Genomic DNA, 22200 nt, shown 5'->3' with positions numbered 1-22200 from the left:
CCATTCCTCTCTGTTGTTTAAACCGGTTCTAAAGGTGTTAAATAAGGACATATAAAATTGTTCCCTTTTCTTTCTTTTGGTGGTATTGTCACCACTTCTAATGTTATGAGTGATGGCTTCCACCCCACACCATTTCAAATCATCGACACTGTGGTTCTGAGTAAGCCAATGTTCTACTAGGGGGGCAGTTTTTTTCTTGGTACGAATTGCGGATTTATGCTCCGTTATTCGTGTTCTGATCTCCCTGGCTGTCTCTCCAATATAGACTTTGTCACATGGACATCTGATCATGTAAATCAAATTCTTGGTCCTGCAGTTTATAAAACTTTTAATTTTGTGGTCTACGCCGTTATGGGAGATAGTATTCCCTTTTATTTGGGACTCACAGTTAGAGCACATGTTACAAGCAAAGTTGCCTGTTGGGAGCGGTGTTCTTTGTATGGTTGCCTGAGTTTCCAATTTATTCTCTTTGAAGGTGTGTACTAAGCAGTTCTTTATAGTTTTATTTCTGCGAAAGCTAAACATTGGTTTTGGGATTTTACCTCCCTGTCTATCATTTAGAAGGGACCCGTTCCGATTAATGATGTTTTTTATTTTATTACTAGCTACACTGTAGTTGGTAACAAAGATTAATTGGTCTTTCGTTCTATTGATCCTTTGTTTGTCTTTTTCAAACAGCGCTTCTCTATTATAATATCTTGCACGCTTGTACGCCTTCTTAATTAGACCCTTGGGATATCCTCGGTTCCTCAATTTCTCTGATAGAGCACTGGCATGTTTCTCGAAGTCCTTAATGTTACTGCAATTTCGTCTTATTCTTAGAAATTGTCCGAATGGTATGTTGTCCTTTTGACTTCTGGGGTGATTACTTTTATAATGTAAAAGGGTGTTTCTATCAGACGGTTTTGTATAAAGGTCCACCCCTAGGACTTCGTTTTCTACTCTGATCTTAATATCAAGAAATTCTATGGTTTCTTTGTTATAATTTGAGGTGAATCTCAGATTTTGATCACCTAGGTTTAACCATGCAATAAATTCAATCAATGTCTCCTCAGTCCCATTCCAGATGAAAAAAATGTCGTCGATGTATCTCGACCAACATGTTATGTTTTCACTGAAAGGTGCCATGTCATTGTATATATGTTTTTCTTCGAAGGCTGGCACGTATAGACATGCCAGACTCGGGGCGCAAGTTGCGCCCATGCTGGTCCCTTTGATCTGCTTAAAGAAATCGTTTTTAAATAAAAAAATATTATTTTTTAAAATAATTTCAGCACATTCTATAATAAAGGTTGCATGGTCGTTGAGATCCTCATCCCCTATTTTTAGTAGGCCCTCTAACATTTTGATGGTGTCATCTTGCGGGATGTTTGTATAGAGGGCCTCTATGTCTAAGGTGACCAGCCATTGAGATGAAGCATTGTATGGTATGCCTTCTACTTTATCAATCATATGTGTGGTGTCTTTTATATAGGCTTTCTGGCTCATAACAATAGGTTGGAGAAACTTGTCTATGTACTTACTTAGGGGTTCGGTTATAGAGTTAATGCTGGACACTATAGGCCGCATGGGGGGATTGGTTATATTCTTGTGTACTTTAGGAAGCCCATATAGGGCAGGAATGACCGGAGCTTCATTTTTGAGGAATTTGTATTCCTCCGTACAGATGATATCATCTTCCTTGGCGTAGTTTAGAAGGGTATTTACCCTTTGGATCAATGCATCCCACTCTAATCTGCTGGATTTACAGTAATGTAACCCTCTCTCTGTAAAGAGATCTACAAGGGTTCTTTAGAAAAATAAGACTTCATGATTTATTCAAAGATAAACCCCCAAGAGTGGGCCCTAGGAATAAATATGGCCTGAAACCCAAGTCTGATTGGACCCCAAATATAAGCATGGTAAGCAAACAAGTAGATCTTTTTGAAAGAGCAGTAGAGAGTAACATCACTGATCTACTAACTCATCCAATCAAAGGACCGGGCAACATGAACAGGGAAGAGAGACTAGCTCTAAAAAATTTGGAAAATAATCAGAACTTGACAATTAAACCAGGTGATAAGGGAGGAAGCATAGTACTCATGCAAACTGAGGAATATAACAAAAAAATGATGCTCCTCTTAAATAATTCTGAACATTACTGTAAATCCAGCAGATTAGAGTGGGATGCATTGATCCAAAGGGTAAATACCCTTCTAAACTACGCCAAGGAAGATGATATCATCTGTACGGAGGAATACAAATTCCTCAAAAATGAAGCTCCGGTCATTCCTGCCCTATATGGGCTTCCTAAAGTACACAAGAATATAACCAATCCCCCCATGCGGCCTATAGTGTCCAGCATTAACTCTATAACCAAACCCCTAAGTAAGTACATAGACAAGTTTCTCCAACCTATTGTTATGAGCCAGAAAGCCTATATAAAAGACACCACACATATGATTGATAAAGTAGAAGGCATACCATACAATGCTTCATCTCAATGGCTGGTCACCTTAGACATAGAGGCCCTCTATACAAACATCCCGCAAGATGACACCATCAAAATGTTATAGGGCCTACTAAAAATAGGGGATGAGGATCTCAACGACCATGCAACCTTTATTATAGAATGTGCTGAAATTATTTTAAAAAATAATATTTTTTTATTTAAAAACGATTTCTTTAAGCAGATCAAAGGGACCAGCATGGGCGCAACTTGCGCCCCGAGTCTGGCATGTCTATACGTGGCAGCCTTCGAAGAAAAACATATATACAATGACATGGCACCTTTCAGTGAAAACATAACATGTTGGTCGAGATACATCGACGACATTTTTTTCATCTGGAATGGGACTGAGGAGACATTGATTGAATTTATTGCATGGTTAAACCTAGGTGATCAAAATCTGAGATTCACCTCAAATTATAACAAAGAAACCATAGAATTTCTTGATATTAAGATCAGAGTAGAAAACGAAGTCCTAGGGGTGGACCTTTATACAAAACCGTCTGATAGAAACACCCTTTTACATTATAAAAGTAATCACCCCAGAAGTCAAAAGGACAACATACCATTCGGACAATTTCTAAGAATAAGACGAAATTGCAGTAACATTAAGGACTTCGAGAAACATGCCAGTGCTCTATCAGAGAAATTGAGGAACCGAGGATATCCCAAGGGTCTAATTAAGAAGGCGTACAAGCGTGCAAGATATTATAATAGAGAAGCGCTGTTTGAAAAAGACAAACAAAAGATCAATAGAACGAAAGACCAATTAATCTTTGTTACCAACTACAGTGTAGCTAGTAATAAAATAAAAAACATCATTCATCGGAACTGGTCCCTTCTAAATGATAGACAGGGAGGTAAAATCCCAAAACCAATGTTTAGCTTTCGCAGAAATAAAACTATAAAGAACTGCTTAGTACACACCTTCAAAGAGAATAAATTGGAAACTCAGGCAACCATACAAAGAACACCGCTCCCAACAGGCAACTTTGCTTGTAACATGTGCTCTAACTGTGAGTCCCAAATAAAAGGGAATACTATCTCCCATAACGGCGTAGACCACAAAATTAAAAGTTTTATAAACTGCAGGACCAAGAATTTGATTTACATGATCAGATGTCCATGTGACAAAGTCTATATTGGAGAGACAGCCAGGGAGATCAGAACACGAATAACGGAGCATAAATCCGCAATTCGTACCAAGAAAAAAACTGCCCCCCTAGTAGAACATTGGCTTACTCAGAACCACAGTGTCGATGATTTGAAATGGTGTGGGGTGGAAGCCATCACTCATAACATTAGAGGTGGTGACAATACCACCAAAAGAAAGAAAAGGGAACAATTTTATATGTCCTTATTTAACACCTTTAGAACCGGTTTAAACAACAGAGAGGAATGGGAGAGACTTATCTTATAACATCCAAACAGAGATCCATGAAATAAACTAAGATGGTTAGCTAGACGGTACATAACTGGATACTGTTGCCCTCTAACAGAGGATATAAATTGGTGGTGGTTATAAACTGTTTGTGTTCATATAAAGCTGCTCATGCAACCAACAATGTTGAATATTACATTTGTGTTAATTATATATCCTGTTGAGTTACCATTGATAGATCCATCTATGCTCACTCTCTTACTTGTCCTGACCCAGCTGTCTTTGAATGAAACTTGTTGTTTTATTTTACCACTCTGTTCTATATTGTTGATGCATAGATATGGATTATAATACCTAAAAGATATTTTTATGGTTTAACATTGACGTGGTTTGAATCTAAGATAATTATGACCTCTACTAAATCACTACATTGAAAACTCATTCTGATATGAATTGTGATGTAATACATGCATGTATGTATAAATATCCACAAAATCGATTACGCAAAGAGGGGGCATATAAAAGCCCAGCAGTTGGTACATTATTAAGTATACTCTGTGACTTTGAATGTAAGATTCTCTTCCTTTTATGACATGTGTGTACTTCATTACATTGGGTGATGCGACAAATCGTCAATGTAAATACAGCATCATGGCTGATGATGAATACGTAAAAGTTTCCCAATTCAAAATGGCCGAACCATCTATGAGGTCGCTCAAACATGGCCCACGTAAAATTTTCCAATATCCCATTCCAAGATGGCCGCACAATAGTTCTACAGAAATATATAAAATTAAAATCCATACGAAAAAATAATATAAAGAAAGCGGAAGAGCGAGGCTTTCAAAGTAATCACTCGATATGTTTGCTCTATGTACAAACTCCATAAGGGACTTGAACCACTAGACTATCCCCGAAATTGCCCGAGAATTCCTTCCGGGATGACTGTTCGAGAATGCGATAATCAAGATTTTAAATATAACTAAAAAGCAAATGGTTAAACAGCTAGGTTCAAAATCATTAGAATATAAGATGAAATCCGATAACTTGGTGTATCGGTTAGGAATCGTTTTATTAAACAAAAATTTGAGTTTAACTTCCGGGTTAAGATGAGCAAAGTCAGCATAAAAACGCCGACTCAGAAAGTGTGTTTACCCTTTGAATTTACACGAAGGCGAACGCACGGAGGAACAGGGAGGCCGGCTGATAAACTACAGGTATGTGAATAGAGAGTGCTTTTACTTGATAGAAGTGTGGAAGGGTGGTACTATGACCATTTTGTGAATAGGAGTCCTTCCCTTGATATAGAAGGGGTATTCCAATCTACCAGAAAGTTGAACCTTTAAATTTTTTTTTTTAAAACTGTTTCTGTCCAAGATAGGCACGCTAAATGATGGGAAGGTCATAAACATCTAGCATCTAGCAATAGCTTCATCCTTGAAACACTCTGAGAAATACTGAACCCGGTTCGGGATAAATTCGAGAGGTATCTCTTAAGAGTCAATGCAAATGCTTGATTAAATATATAAGAACAAAAGACTCTTGATGACGCTAAGGGTAAAAAATCAAGAGAGGTTAAAAAATCAAGAGATGTTTATAATAGAAATATATAGCCCTGAAAAAATCAAAACAGTGAATACAAAAACGTAAGGAGTAATATGATACTGATCAGGTCGAAATAAACTTTTTTCTTATAGACATCGTTGACCTGATAACTAGATTACCAAGTGGAGGTGCATAATTCAAAGAGCACACCGGCAAATCTAACCAATCTTGGGTTGGTGAGTACCTTTTGGAGGGATTATAAGTATTCGCCACCTCCTAATACCCACCCTATCCCCTTGCCCATTTATCCTTCTTTTCCCTCATACAGTCCAAAACTAACTAAGGGAAGGTATGTATTTATCTACACAGGGCATCAAACGCAAATCCAGATTTGAGATATCCTTCTCACCAATATACGGTGGTTCCTCCGTGCAATGAGAAAACGCTGAGGCAAAACCAAAAGGTAAACGGCCCATTGAAAATATTCAAGCTATTTAGATATAAAGAAGTGATATTCAGTCATTCACAGGGCTTTGTGGCTATAATACATCCCTTTATACTTTTTATAGCTTCCAATCGTGGCTTAATCATCACAACATAGTCCACGCCAAGAGAAAAGACTTGATGAAATTGATTAACTTGAGTCTGTAACCGCACTGCAGGTATTGGACTTTGCTCACTAATAATAATACAGTGAACAGATGCAGAAATGTGGGGTTTGAGAAATTGCTTAGGCGACGCTTAGGCTCAACGTATGGTGATAGACAGCCCGAAGGGGATGTAAATAGTCTCAAAAAGAGTAAGCAAACTGTGTTGATGAAACTGTTAGACATATAATGATACTAAACTTCTGTTGTTTAACTTATAGATACTTCAAAATGTTTATGTTTGTCCTGATGAAGGTGTAAAGATCGAAAGACACCAAAACGCCGCGTCGACTTGTTTTGTTTTGAAAAAACTTTTTAAGTGTATTTGATTAAATGTGTGACCTTTTTACAAAAGGTTTTTTAGTTGTTTTTAAATTTATTTTAGATTGTAACCCAGTTGGGAGGTTCAAATAAATCTCAAATTGATTTCTATTCGTTTGTATATACCCATTACTTAATCACAGTGAAATTTTGTTGCTTACATACATTGGTTCATTGTTGAGTTCGCCCCTTAAAATTGTTGCAGAAACCCCTCAGGGACAATTTCCCTCAGCAATTAGAGGCTGCTACAGAACACAGGGATTTTCTTGTTATATTTCTAATTCCCCCTCCCTGACATCCGTCATTAGGGGATCCTCCGTTGCTTTGAGTCGTTGGATAGTAAATTAAACTATTGCCTATCCTACAGCGCCCCCCAGCGCAATTTGTTGTAACGAATTGCGTTGTAAAAGTTGCGTGGTAAAGGTAGTGCGTGGTAAACGTTGCGTTGTAAACGCTGTTTACCGTCAGATGCACGGCCAACATTGGCTCTACATGGCTCAAATCTGAGACGACACTATTTTTTGATTGTGTATTGTGTTTATTGTTATTTGTTCATCTGTCTCTGCCACTGTTGTTTTGATTTCATTTATGGTTATGTTTTTGGAGTGTATATCATGAGTGTAATTATTTGAGCGCCCTTGTGTTTTCATCAAATTTCATTACATTTATTTAAGTATATTTTTATGTACTGGTTTTTTGTGACATTGTGATACTCACAGGTTTTTTCTTCCCCTTTCTCACCTCTAATTTCTCTTAGCTTGATGGAGTTCTTCTTTTCTCTCCCTTTTTTAAAGCAGTTTAATATGTCCATATAGCTCGGGGGAGGAGCCTAGCTCGAGGACGGAATGGCCGCCTTTTAGCTCGGCTCCGTCGGCCCTCCGGCTGACCTCGACTATCCTGCAATATATCCTGCACTGCTACGATACTTCAATACAGAATTTGAAATTTAAAGATCCACTCTTACTCATCGTCTGGTCCGGAGGTTTCTGTGTGCTGTGGGTCCGCAGCTGTGCCCTCGGTGAGATTGGGGCCTCCGGGCACCCGAGACCGGGACCTCGCCTGCGGGACCCGACCGGCGGAGAAGAGATTGCCGGCTCCGGCCACGAAAGTGAGCCTCTGGTGGGAACCATTATGCGTGTGCCCCGGAGATCCTGAACCGGCCCCGACGATTGGGTTGTGCGGCTGGAGGGGGACGAGATGTGTTGGGGGCTGACCGTGTGAAGGGGTCCCTTCGCCTTTGTCCTGTCCGTCGGCCCTGGACCCCGCGACTGGCTCTCGCCTGTGGGGCCTGCCACTGTTCGGAGGGGCCCCCTCTCCCATCGGGCGCTCGCCCATCCTGTGCCGGTGAGGCCGTTGTTGGGAGCCTCCGGAGATCTGTAAAGTCCTCCATTTGGGAACTGTTTGGGGGCCCACGGTGGAGTGTGGGGCGGCGAAACTCACAAGATGGCTACCGAGAACGTGGGGGATGCTCCGCTCTGCATCGGCGCTCCTTACCGGCCGGATTGTGCGGAGGCCTGGGTGTGTCCTCGAGCGCCCACGCCCGGAGATGTCCTGGACGCCTTGATGTCATTGTACGCCGTCTTGGCCCCCGGTGCCTCTGCCGACTCCATGCGGCTCGCCGCCATTTTGGGCCGCCGCTCTTCCATGCACCCCCATCGTCTTGATGCCGCCATTGCTTCGCCCCCTTCGGCTGCGCCAGGAGTTGCTGTTGTTATTCTTTGGCCGACTGATGGGCCGGTGACTTTTGACCCTCTGCCTCCTCACCGTCTGGTTTTCGAGGACTTTCATACGCCGCGGAGATCTACTCCTTCCCGGGTACCTGGGACTTATGGTGGGCCGCTGTTTGATCCCGCTTCGTTGGATTCGAACTTTTGTCCTGGAGGGGTACCTTTGAATTGTCGAATTGCGCATCTGGACTCCGGCTCGCCTTTGCTTGCCCTGTCGTTGCTACTACAATTGACTTGCTTTATTGACTTTTTGTATTCCCTCCGTACGAAGGCTCTCCCTGATTTATATTACTGCCGTGACTCTGGACAATATTACGATTATTTTGTGCTGGGTGGTCCACTCCTCATTCTCCTTTATTGGGTTGGTTTCGTGGTCAGGAGGGGTTGGGGGTGAGTTGTACGACATGATAGTTTGCTGGTTTACCTGCCCGTTGCACTGATGTATGTACTCCCTGATACGGTGAATCGTTGCAATCTCTTCCTCCTCCCCCTCCCTGTGATTTTTGCTGTATGTGAAGATGTAGTATTGACTTGATGCTTATTCATTCGTTGGTCGGGAGTGGGTTGCGGCCGAATGTGTTCGCTCATATCCTCTGGCTCCTCCCTCACATTTATTTTTGTTTTGTATTTCTTCTCCTTCTCTTTTTGTCTTCTTTCTCTACTTTCTTTTTTCACTATATTTCGGGTTTCGGATTAGGGCGACAGGCATGCTGTTTGGAGGGTAGGCCGTAGCCTTCTGCAGGGGTGCGGGGTGGGACGGGTGGGTGGGGTCTTTCAGATGTTTTCTTTTGGTTCTATGGCCCTTTCTATTCCTTTATAGCGGTGCCGCTTCTGTCCTCGCTTCTCAGGCATGAGTGGGTTGGGGTCTGTTGCTATGCCACTTTTATCGGTTTCGATGCTTCGTCGCTACTGCCATGCCCTCCTTTTCGCCAGCTCTCCACTTTCTTCTGTACTATTAGCCGCGGGTTGCCTGGCCCGGGGTGGCGCCCATCTTGCACGTTTGTGTTTTTCCTTTTATATTCTTTGTTTTGCTCTTTCTCCTTCCTTTCCTCCCCCTTTCTGTCCCCCCTTTTTGGTTTCTTCCCCTTTGTTTCCCCCCCTAATTTTCCCCCCTTCCCTTCCCCCCCCCCCTTTTTCCCCCCCCTCCTCCCCCTTTTTCCCAGGCTCGTATTGTTAGAAGTGGGTTCGGTTCGTACAGTTTATCCGTTCCCCCTGCCTCTGTTAATGTGTTCTTGGGTGGGGGACATGAGATTTTGGTAGCACTTGTATGCTTCTCCACTATATTTTACGTTTGTTTTATGCTGCGATCGACTCGTGCCCTTACATCCTCCTCCCCCCCCAAACCCCCCCCCCTCCTTTCGTTTCAGCATGGGTGTATTCCTGTTTCTGGGTTATCCCTTGTTTGTGAGTCAGTCATGAGCCTTCTCCCCTTATCATAAAATGGACCTCATTGATCCTGATATTGGGCCGTTATTGCCGCTTATCCCATTGCTAGCATTGTTTAATTATGTTTGCTTGCCTGCCAACTGGCCTAGTGTCGCTTATTTTGAATTTCATGATCGTCTTTGCCTTGTGGCCGGCCAGATTGGTTGTAGGCCCGCACATGTTTATCCTAATGATGCAAATAAAGGTCTTCAAAAAAAAATTTAAAAAAAATAAAATATGTCCATATAGCTCAAGAACCTTTGTTTGGATTATAGTGTTTGTTATCCCTGGTTCTTGTTCTAGGTTTGCCCCTGTGGTTGGAAAATCAACATTTCAAGGGTGGCATCACTATGAGCCAATGGCAGAAGTACAAGTATCTATGACACTGTCACAACATTGAGCAATGCAACATTTCCCCCTTATGTGCAGCAGAACATTGTGCCTGCCCCAAAACGTTAGCTGGGACCAAATCATAACTTGTTAAGTGAGTCACGAAAGGCATTTAGGAGAAGTGAAGTCAGTATACCTACACTACTTCTAAATGCCATTTGTGAGTACTGTAAAATGTAAAGTCATAACTTTCTCTCAGATGACTTTTGTGAATCAGGAACACTGTTGTTCCATGTGCTGTTCACAATGGACACAGAAATGTAATAAATCATGCATGGGCCGGAGATTGATCGTCCATGCACAGGAACTTATCTTGCAAAGGAAGCTGACACATTGGCACTATGCAGCAAGTGTGGCAAGGTATGTGCAATGTAGATGGACTCAGCACCAGGAGCATCTGATATGCAGGTGTGTGATGGAATCTGTGGTACCTGACGCATACATCCATCTCCATGATGGTTAACGGTAGCTAACTGTATTTCCTCTCCATGCCATCTCCCTAGGTTGTGTTGTAAATGGGCAACAATGTGTTGTCCAACTCCTTGAATCGCACTGAAGATGTAGAACGTCACAAACGACTGTCCCTAGACTAGGCCGTAAATCCAACTTGCCACCCTGTCATCCATGCAGGTTCACTGTGATCACATATGAGGTATCCTGACACAATACATCCGGCAAACTAACATGTCATGACCAGACTTACAGATTCCAATGGTTTGTCTAGTGATGGTATGAGTTGCATACAAGGGAATAAGCCACACTCCCCAACATCATCCCTGACAGAAGTGCAAGTTGAAATCCAAAGTAGTAAACATTTCTTAGAACAGTAAAAAGATTGAACTAACCTAAACTAACTCTGATCACTAGAACTACTACTAAAATCTAAACTAACATTCTTACTTACCTAAACTATTTACGCTAACTAATCCTAAACCCGCAGCAACATATCCTAGACATCAACCCCCCTCCCACCCTTAAGGCACACCACGAGACAGGACAAAGACATCTAAGCTATACATAAACTAACTACACATTTAACCTACACAAAGATACATTTTTTGTATTTTTGTATATTTGTTTCACAACAAATACATCAACCCCCCACCCAAAGGAAAAGGAAACTTATCCCCAAATACGGCATAATAATAAATATCTAAAATCTACCTTAAAACCTAACACTTACTATAACCTACGCTAAAACTACACTACCTAACAATTAAAAGAACTAACCTAACACTACCTAATAACAGATTTTAACACATTGGGGGAAGGGAAAAGAGGGGGATGGGGCCCAACATGTCCAGGCATCATGGCAGTCCAAAGAGTTGTTTCATGTCCGTGACATGTCTGTACAGATCAGCCATTTCTCGCCTGATCTCTGCCAGGAACACATTGTTATCATGCAGGATCCTCCTGTCCCTCACAGTAAATGGCACCACCTGATGGCCAGGTGCAGATGGGACTGTCCCTTGGGGGGTGTGGCCAGAGGGGGACGTGACACCTGTCCAGGCTGGGACCCACCACTGACGCCAGAGGGGCCTGGGATGGGCTGTGTGCCAGTTGTTGCAATCTCGGGCACCGCCTTCCATGTACCTTTCTTCCGTTCCTCCTGGTGCCTCTTGGACATGTTGCGGTGCCCTTTTGCCACCTTCTTTACATGCTTGAAGCGGTCCTTCCTCACCTGGAAGGCATATTGTTAATCTGACGTCATGCTGTCTGTAAAATATCAGCAATGGAAATTCTGAGTCCTTTAGACTATATCAATGTTCTCCATTCACATCTGTAATACAAGATCTCTTAAACATGGGAGCCTACACTCCAGGGTAACAATATGAAGTCAGAGAGTGACATGGACAACGAAATGTTGAAGCATGGATCAGTGACTACATGCTGGGGAGACTGACATGACAGTGCATGGCATGGTACATGTACTTATAAATCAACAGGAGAGGGGAGGTAGAGTAACACAGAAGGATTCTTACTCCACAGACTTACTCGCTTAAACAAAAGGAATCCTACTGGGGTATTGGGGAAGTGTTCGCCACAGTGGTATGGGAGCACTTAGTGTTATGTAAAATACCCCTCACACACCAAAAGGCCCCTTGGTGTCATGCTTCATCATAGGGGTCTTCGCTCCCTTCTAACGGGATGCGGCGTGCTGCGACCTACAACTACGCGGGAGCACTTATAGTTTTGACTATATGTGGTGCATGTGATTGGGTATGTTTTATATGTGAGTGGTGGGTTGAGGTGAAAAAATTTAAAAGCATCTGGCTCGTGGGCGTACTTGAAAAAAGTTTTATTCATGACCCCGGGCTGGTACTTTTAAAAGAAGTGAAGTGCGAGGTAAACCTGTCGTGATTATGGACAGTAACATGTTTCGGAGGCAAAGCTCCTTCAGGACGGGAGCACAACTTCCCCACCTTACTCACGTTTCACTATAATGTCGAAAGAATGTATTTTATGTTATTAACAAAAAGTGAAAAAATATATATATAATATATAATATACAAGAACAGATCTGTTCCTGAGGCTCAGCTGGGAACTTGCACACACGCACATCTAATTTTAAAAAACTTGATGTTTGGAATTCTTGTACGTCTGTAACAGTGTGATTTACAACTACTGTTGCTTTTAGACTTGGGGGCTTGTGTGTTTACTCTCACCTCTGCCGACTTGGGCATTGATTCCACAGCGTGTGTCAGAATATGGTTCGACAGCGTGTGTGAGCAATACTTTGTTACCTGTCTCCACGCTGGATTTTGGTCGCTGCTTCTTGCGCGGCCGCCATCTTGGGGGAAGTAGGTTGACACGCTAGTGTTTAGCGTCAGGTGACCTTAAAGGTCGCCCCTTTCATCGCCGCTTCAGATCTGTTCCTGAGGCTCAGCCGGGAACTTGCACACACGCACATCTAATTTAAAAAAAACTTTATGTTTGGAATTCTTGTATGTCTGTACCAGTGTGATTTACAACTACTGTTGCTTTTAGACTTGGGGGCTTGTGTGTTTACTCTCACCTCTGCCGACTTGGGCATTGATTCCACAGCGTGTGTCAGAATATGGTTCGACAGCGTGTGTGAGCAATACTTTGTTACCTGACTCCACGCTGGATTTTGGTCGCTGCCTCTTGCGCGGCCGCCATCTTGAGGGAAGTAGGTTGACACGCTAGTGTTTAACGTCAGGTGACCTGCCCTCCCCCTATACGTGCGGTATGCCGCCGAGGACGTGCAGCGGACGAGTGCAGCGGGCGCGCCCTTTGCGCACCGGAGGTGCGCCAGAGGTAAGCCCGTCTGCGCCTGTCCGCGTCCTGGAGGCGCCCGGGCCCACCGACTTTGATGCACCTCCTACCCACATTCGGGAAACGTATTTTGCTATGACTCCGCAACTCTGTATCGGCTAAAGGGAAATATTGGCTGTAACTGCCCCGTGCCTCTGTGTGAGCCCACTATGGATGTTTTAAACTGCACGTGCTGCGGGTGGACGGCTACTACCGTACCCCATAGACCGGCCAATGTTTGTGCTATTAACCCCCCCCCCCCGGCCTGTCGCACACTGAGGGCAGGCCCTACCCCTGCATGCTTCTCAATACTCGATCTGTGGGCAAACATGCCCTTGTTCTTTTCAACCTTCTCTCAGAGCACAAACCGACATGCCTCTTTCTAACAGAGACCTGGCTGTGCGATGCTTCAAGCCCTGATATTTCCACTGCCCTCCCTTTGAATTACTACATTGTGAGGAAAGATCGTGCTCTGGGTAGGGGTGGAGGTGTGGCTATTGTAGTAGGCAGGCGATATGCATGCTCAGTGGTTGAGACTGAGGCTATTGCGGGAGTAGAATCATTGGGCTTCTGTCTCTCTTTCTCCTCTCACCAGTCGTGCGCCGGCTTGCTGGTGTATAGGCCTCTGGGTTATCTTAGCTCCTTTTATGAAGACCTCCATCTGGCTATGTCCCCATTGATCATGAAATATAAGCACTGCTTACTTCTCGGAGATTTTAATATCCATATGGATGATACGGAGGCAGCGGACTCCGTGAAACTCCAGGATGTAACTACCACCTTTGGCCTGTCTCCATATATACCTTCTGCAACCCATAACAAAGGTCATATTCTTGACCAGATATACTCCTCTCTTCCTATTTTGTCCTCTCCTCCCCTACCTTTGACTTGGTCGGACCACTACCTGCTGAACTTTGATATTCCTAATAGCTCTAAGGCAACTGGTAGCGGTACCGATTTTCAGTCTACAGCTTTCTGCCCATATCATCGGGTTACGGCTGATTTACTGGAGAATTCCCTCACTGTGCATCCCTGCCTACTCACGGGTAAGCTGGAAAACGATCTCGCCACCTTTCAGTCATGGCTCCTTCAACGTTTCGATGAGCTAGCACCAATTCCCACACAGCCCTAATCTGGACGTCGTACATCTGCTCCTTGGTTCACCTCTGAACTTCACGAGATCAGAAGGAGCTGCAAGAAGGCTGAAAGAGTCTGGCATCATAGTTATGATGAGGCATCCAAAGTTATGTATAAAACCCTCATCAAGGACTACCATAAGGCTATTGTAGCTGGTAAAAAAGTGCATTTCGCCAGAAGAATCGATTCAGCGAGTAACATTAGCAAATACATTTTTAAAATCGTTAAGGAGTTTACGTCCCCTGCTGCCTCAACTCCCAACCCTTCTCCATCTGAACCTTGGGTTGAGCAATTGGGGACTTTTTTCTCGAATAAGATCTCGAGCATTCAGGCCTCCTTCTCGCTGGATACTCCTATGAACGAGGCTCCATTAATGCCATCTGGAACATACCCCCTTCCCGACAGTCAGTGTTCCCTCTCTGATAAGCATTTGCTTATAACTTTTCCACCCCTATCTCTCCAACTTTCATTGGATATGCTACTAAAAGTAAAATCCGGCTCTCCATCGGATCTTTGTCCGGCTAAAATCTTAGCCAAAATGGCCCATGTCATCAACCCTTTGGTGAACCCAATTCTCAACGCCTCTTTTGAAACCGGTATTGTCCCTATTACCTGGAAAAAGGCATACATTGTCCCTCTGTTAAAAAAAACCTAACTTGGACCCTCTAGAGCATTGTAATTATAGGCCAATCTCGCTGCTCCCCGCCTTGGCGAAAATAGCTGTAAAGCACGTGCACTCCACCCTCTCCAGCTTTCTTGAAGCTCGTGACATCCTACACCCTTCCCAGTCTGGTTTCCGCTCAAATTTGAGCACTGAGACAGCTCTATTGGAAGTTACCGAGTCTATCAGGGAGGTTACGGATACTGGTGGGAAGGCGATGCTTGTCCTATTGGACTTGTCGGCGGCCTTTGATACCGTCCCTCATTGCCGTCTTCTTTCAAGACTCCATGAGATTGGATTAAGAGGGACGGTATTCAATTGGTTCAAGTCCTTTCTGACCGACCGCCAACAACTGGTCTGGGCCCCCCCTTTCTCAGCCGCTGTTCCTCCTCTGGCCGTTGGAGTTCCGCAGGGGTCGGTGCTGAGTCCCACCCTTTTTAATGTTTATCTATCTCCTCTGGCGGAACTGGCTGAGTCGCACGGAGCGCGTATTGTGTCGTACGCTGACGACACGCAGCTCCTCTTCACCTGCGATAAGAACGCTGACTTCGATGGCCCCTCCATCAGGAGGTGCCTTGAGGCCATTTTTTTATGGTTTCAAGAGAACCAGTTAAAATGCAATTCGGACAAGTCAGATATCATTTTTTTTGGCTGTCCTCCCGATGTCCATTGGAAATCCTGGTGGCCGGCCGACATGCATCCTCCAGCATCACCTACTCTAGTGGCAAGAAACCTAGGTATAAAGATCGACACAGGCTTAACTTTCAAGCCCCAGATTCTCAGCATAGTTGGCCAGTGTTTCGCCTTGTTGCGTACCCTTAGGAAATTTCTTCCTCTCCTTTCTCACATTCACAGGAGAATTACAGTTCAGGCATTGATTGGCTCCAGACTCGATTATTCCAACATTCTATATTTGGGTCTTCCGGAGTACCTTCTTGCACGCCTCCAGACAGTTCAGAATTCAGCAGCGAGGGCCATTTTGGGCCTTAGCCATAAGGCTCACACCTCAGCTCTCCTTGATTCGCTGCACTGGCTGCCGGTGCGGAAGCGTATCCATTTTAAAGCTCTGACCATGGCCTTCAAATCATTGCATGTCATTGGTGCTGTACATTTAAGGAAAAGAGTGCAATTCTATCTCCCTTCCAGATCTCTCCGCTCGGCCTCACAAGCTCTGGCCATTATTCCAACCATCAAACGTGCTCGCATTGGTGGTCGTTCCTACAGACTGCTGGCCCCAAAACTCTGGAATAAACTTCCCTTGTCTCTCAGAAAGTTAGACAATCTGCTGGCCTTCCGGAAGGAACTTAAGACCTGGCTCTATGGCCTATAGTTTCTTACTCCCTGGTCTCTTTCTACAGATCTGTTAGCGCCGGGACACTCTGCCCGAGTAGCCGTGCGCTCTATAAGACACCCATTTAACATAACATAACGTAACAAGAACACACACATAGAAACATATACCACTCCAATAATGTTATAGAAGCTGTGGTCATACTTGTCAAGTGTTGCTTGCTTGCTTCATGAGCATTCAAGAACGTCTGGGGGGTGATTGCTATGTGCAATCTAAATAGAAAATAATGCAGGTTTTAATGCAGGATTTAGTGTGGTTCTGTACTTACTTTGGTTGCCATAATAAATGCTTGTTGCAAAACCTATACTCACGAACTCGGGATTACTCGTGTTCTTGTAAGTGTCTCTCTTTTTTCCACAGGGCTAATAAGCATATGGTTTGTTCCAGGTGATTGCACCTGTTAGAACTACCCATTACCAGGGTGACCATTATTCCTTTTTTTTTCTTTTTCTCAGGTCATGCAATTTGCATAAACTTGAGCAAAACCGCTGTAGGCACATAGTAGCCTGTAGTTACATACACTTATATATATATATTTTTTCACTTTTTGTTAATAACATAAAATACATTCTTTCGACATTATAGTGAAACATGAGTAAGGTGGGGAAGTTGTGCCCCCGTCCTGAAGAAGGAGCTTTGCCTCCGATACATGTTGACGCACACCTGAGGTACTGTCCATAATCACGACAGGTTTACCTCGCACTTCACTTCTTTTAATAGTACCAGCCCGGGGTCATGAATAAAACTTTTTTCAAGTACGCCCACGAGCCAGGTGCTTTTTAATTTTTTCACCACAACCCACCACTCACATATAAAACATACCCAATCACATGCACCACATATAGTCAAAACTATAAGTGCTCCCGCATAGTCGTAGGTCACAGCACGTGTCATCCCGTTAGAAGGGTGCGAAGAACCCTATGATGAAGCATGACACCAAGGGGCCTTTTGGTGTGTGAGGGGTATTTTACATAACACTAAGTGCTCCCATACCACTGTGGCGAACACTTCCCCAATACCCCAGTAGGATTCCTTTTGTTCATGGTACATGTACTGTCACTACCAAATGAGACTGACAGTGTCAAACGATGATGGCATGACATACTCGTACTGAAGGTGACATACAAGCAATCGGAGGAGGGAGGCATTAGCCCTCCATGTGTAACACCACCCTCATCCTCTCCTGTGACACAGTGCTGCATGATATGTACAATGCCCATGTGCAGGCCTGTGTGTCCCCCAGCAAATATGTGCAGTTCATCAAGTCAGTGCCAACACTGGCACTCTTGCATCAGAGTGCAAGGGTGTCTATGTACGGGGGCTTGTTACTGTTTTGGACGGTTACCCTACCTGCCCTGGAACAATCCGGGGACAGCCCTACTCACACTTTCAATTATGCTGCATCATGCAGCACACATGGAAACCTAATGTGTGGATGAATGCTGACTTATACATGATGCGCTGTAGCACTCTCCAACACTACTATACAATATGTGAAGTGTTGCTGCAGAGAGGGATAAACATCGTTTCCTCTAAATTCACACTCACTCATGCACGTCTTGTATTCGCTAAGCTCACGCCTTAGTGCATCCAAATACGGAGGCCTTTACAACGCAAACGGTCACAATGCATTCACCATTGTAACGACACCCTGGAGTCATGATGCTCATAGTGTTGTTAGGGGTAATGCTTTCTCACGGATAGCTTTGGAGAGCCCTACAATGTAAAATAAATGGCACAGCAATGAAGGCAGAGCTAAAGCAAGCGTGGTAAATGCGTGCACAGTAGTGACACCAATTGGGACAGAGGAGTTCCCACACCTGATCCAGAGTCAATCATGGAATGGCCTCAAGGAGACAGTTTGTCAACACTATTGCAGTGACCAAACATGCCAATTAGATTCATCGGGCCACCTTTGCTGTGTGTTTGGGGAATGTGCCATTGATTCGCTTGGCTCAAAGATACACACTGCCACTACTTTGAAGATGGCATGCAGCATACCTAGAAATTCACAGTGTCTGCGCACTTACGGACTGAAAAGCACTGCCTCCTTTTGCATTATCGGGCACACTTGCACAGTCATCTCAGGCAAGGATGTACATGCATTCCATGTCATCTGATAGTCATCAGCAAACCCACTTACATGTCTCCTATCCTATCAGTGTGCTCTGCAATCCACAGGCTTGTGCTGTGGTGACAGAACACATAGACCTATGGGCATATTAACAAGGAAGTGGCTGAGACAGGCGTTCGCCTCCTCGAATTAACGCATCTATACGCCACTTTGCAAAAGCAAGTCTGCACCATATTTTCAAGAATGTGGTGCAGACTTGCCTTTCCCCCTGCGATGGCGCTAAGTCTCACAACTTAGTGCCTATGTAGGCACCCTTGCACCAGAGTGCAAGTGTGTGTGTGTGTGTGTGCATGGGAGGTTTGTTTCTGTACAGGAAGGTGCCCCTTCATGCACATAATCAATCCTAGAATACCATGTAGTAACTTTCATGTGTGCTGCTTTGTGCAGTACACAGGAAAGATAGAATAGGGAATATTAAAAAAAGGTTCTGTATGTACTGTAAGGGCCACCTTCCTGTACATATACAAACCATGTCATTTTGCTTTTCCCATGTGTGCTGCACAAGGCAGCTCACATGTAAAAAGCAAAAATAATGAGATTAAAAGCATTCATCCTCATTTTGCCAGATTACAACCAGGATATCACTGGTGCTAAATTGTACACTGCCATCTATATGCTTTGCAACAATTGTCCATCCTCATGTAAAGCTCTCCAATACCTCCGGGTCTAGCCAGCGCTATATAAAACTTTTCAAATAAATCTATCAATGCCGCACTTGTACATAGGGGGCAGCGTCAAATACAATGGGTGTTGCTGTGGAACGCCAACCGCAACACCCACTGCACTCCCCTTTCACGCTAAACACAGCGTGAAAGGGTGCCTTATTAACAAGGATGCATTAATACACGTGAAGTGAATTAAAGCTGCTTCGCTCATGATGCTAGGCCCCTACTGACAACACAACTTCAATGAAAGTGACGATGTGTTGGCGATAGGGTCTTGATGATATGCACCTTACTTTCAATGTGTATCACTGACTGGGGATGGGCAAAGTTACAACTGTGAGACCAATTCTTTGCTCAAACTTCACTTACCTATTTGTACACACCTCTGACTTACACAATACATCATCACACTGTAGGCAAGGGACATGTGATACACACCCATACTGCATACTACAACATTGATCATTTGACACAGACATCCATGCATCCGCACTATGCCAATATATGATGTCCAAACTCGCCAGTGGCTTGTGGGTTCTCGAAGCTGTCTATGTCCCCCTGTGTGATTGGTGTCCAACCATCTGTGAGACAAGTATATAAATATGTGTTGGTATCATACGTTAAATCATATGTGTCATATTCCTCATACCAATCATCACCATAACAGAAAATGCTACGTAACTGTAGTGTTGCGTTTCATGTTGGCTACATGATTGGGTCCACTTTTGACTGCCATTCACACCAGACCTGTGAATGCTGAGTCGTGACAAACAAGGCTGTAATGCTAGCTAACATGCACATAATAGTAGTGTGAGACATCCACAAGGCACCATTACTACATGCATCCTGATGTTATACATGCTCTTTGTACGAAGCATCGTAAAAGATTGCACAAGGCAGTTTCACAGAGGTTGTCAGTGTATGACAATCTGGAGTTGTCCGATTTCCTTTGACCATTTGCACATATTAACCCCTTCGACGCTCATGACGAGCTGGGCTCGTCATGAGGTAGCCTCCTCGCACGCTCATGACGAGCCCAGCTCGTCACGTAACATGCGATTTTGAAAAACTAAGCGTACGGGCGGAATTCCGCCCGCACGCAAAGCGGTTAAATACATTGTCACACAGTAACTATGTTCACAGGGCAGCGTAACTAATGAACCACAATTCATCAGGACTGCATTTTAACACCTTTTGCCCAGCACACAACTCACATGACCAATTCCTTGGATACCGCTGCCGTACCCAAACAATCTTCTGCCTGCATGCACATTTTGTGCAGGTGTGCCAGCTATGGCACTACAGTGCTACGTGTTGCTCCAGCGCAGTGGGTGACACTCACTAGCACCCTATACTGGTCAATTTTTTCCAGCGTTATGTCTCGGATATGCCAATATTATGCGTGAGTGCATTACGTCTCCCACCTCACTCAGCAACCTTTTCTCACTTTGACACCAGTGTCATACATGTCCCAATTTTTTTATGTTGAAGCATTCACGATTAAATGTGGAGTTTGTACTTACCACCCTGTAGGCCAGTCATGACTCCCACATAGTCCAGGAGGTCAGTTTCCCGGGCCAGCAGATCCTGCCAGCGGTGCTTCCATTGGCGCATGGTAGGGGTCCACTCCGAAGAACTGGAGCATCTGCACCCGCACACACTCCCACCTCATCTTTCGGACACTTACATTGTATCCTTGAAGGATACGGCCTCCCCTCTCCAACATCAAGGGCAGGTAGAATTTTATCATCCACAGGAAGCTCCCAATGCCCCTTCGGACATTCTGCCCTCCCTGCCCACAGCCGGCATCACCCTGCACACCTGTGAGCCCACAACCAAAAAAAGAGAACCCTCTAAAATATCCCCAACAACAACAAAAAAAAAATTAACTACTCCAAGACAAACACCCAACAAGATTGAGTACAGGAGACAATAAAACACAAAACATCAGTACACAACACTTCACAGACACTAAACCACAGGACACAGCAAAACACTCTCCAAAGCTCAAAACTGCAGCACACACCACCAAACACCTCCAGCACTCTCCACAATCACCAGCAATGTGCTCAAAAGAGAAAATGAAAGTGCAAAACACTACTCCAGTAGATAGGAAGCATGCAGACAGGAAGCATGCAGACATCAATTCCTGTCTATTTGCGGCCTCTTTTTGAGAAAGCGGTGAAATCGGCACACAAATAGGCTCATGAGTAATATTTTGTACTTTACAATGTGTTGAGCAATGTATTTTGTCCTTCGGGCGTATGAAAAAAGCATTGTGTAATCGTCTTAGCAGCCAGATCTTCACGCTAAGAGTAAGTTCATACACAGATGTACAGTCTTAGAGCAAAATAAATTTTAGAGATCTATAACAACATGAAATGCTTGATTGGCACACAAAGGACATCCTAAATATTATATTTCACAACACATGACACCCTAAATTGCAACTTTCACACCAGGTGACACCCTAATTGCATATTTCACAATAAATAAATCAATCAATCAGGGAAATTGCAAGTGTGCTACTCACCCGTGGTGCTCACAAGGCGGGGTTGCGCAGATCTGTTGGCCATAGAACCAGCTCTTGAAGGGCTTTATGAAGTTGTTCAGGGAGGGGGCGTGTCTGATGTCTGCCGGTAGCTTGGTCCAGGTCTTGGCTGCAGTGTTGGCTGGTGACATTTGAAAGTGGTGAGCGTAAAATTGTTGCATTGCACTGTGGCGAGCGAGCGAGCCCGAACAACCTAATTTTGAAAAAAGTGGGAAAATGGTGCCTTTTCAAGCAAATTTTAGGAAGCAGGAAGGTTAATAAAGCAATAAGATTGAATTATTTATCATTTAAGAAATCGCCAATTTTTATGAGCTGTAGAGGACAATCTCTGCGTATGCTGATTTCATCATTTGCCCATATTAACCGTTGAACACACACACTCTTGTAATGGTTTTAACTATGCAATAAATACATTCATCGACTGTGCTGTGCTGTACAGTGCTGGGAAAGAGCAGGCTGGACCTGACTGTGTCAGTCGCAGCCACTTAGCTCTGACCTGCT

This window comes from Lissotriton helveticus, chromosome 5_1 (genome assembly GCF_964261635.1).
Source record: "Lissotriton helveticus chromosome 5_1, aLisHel1.1, whole genome shotgun sequence".
In the NCBI taxonomy this organism is placed as follows: Eukaryota; Metazoa; Chordata; class Amphibia; order Caudata; family Salamandridae; genus Lissotriton; species Lissotriton helveticus.
Note: the sequence above shows the minus strand (reverse complement) of the source record.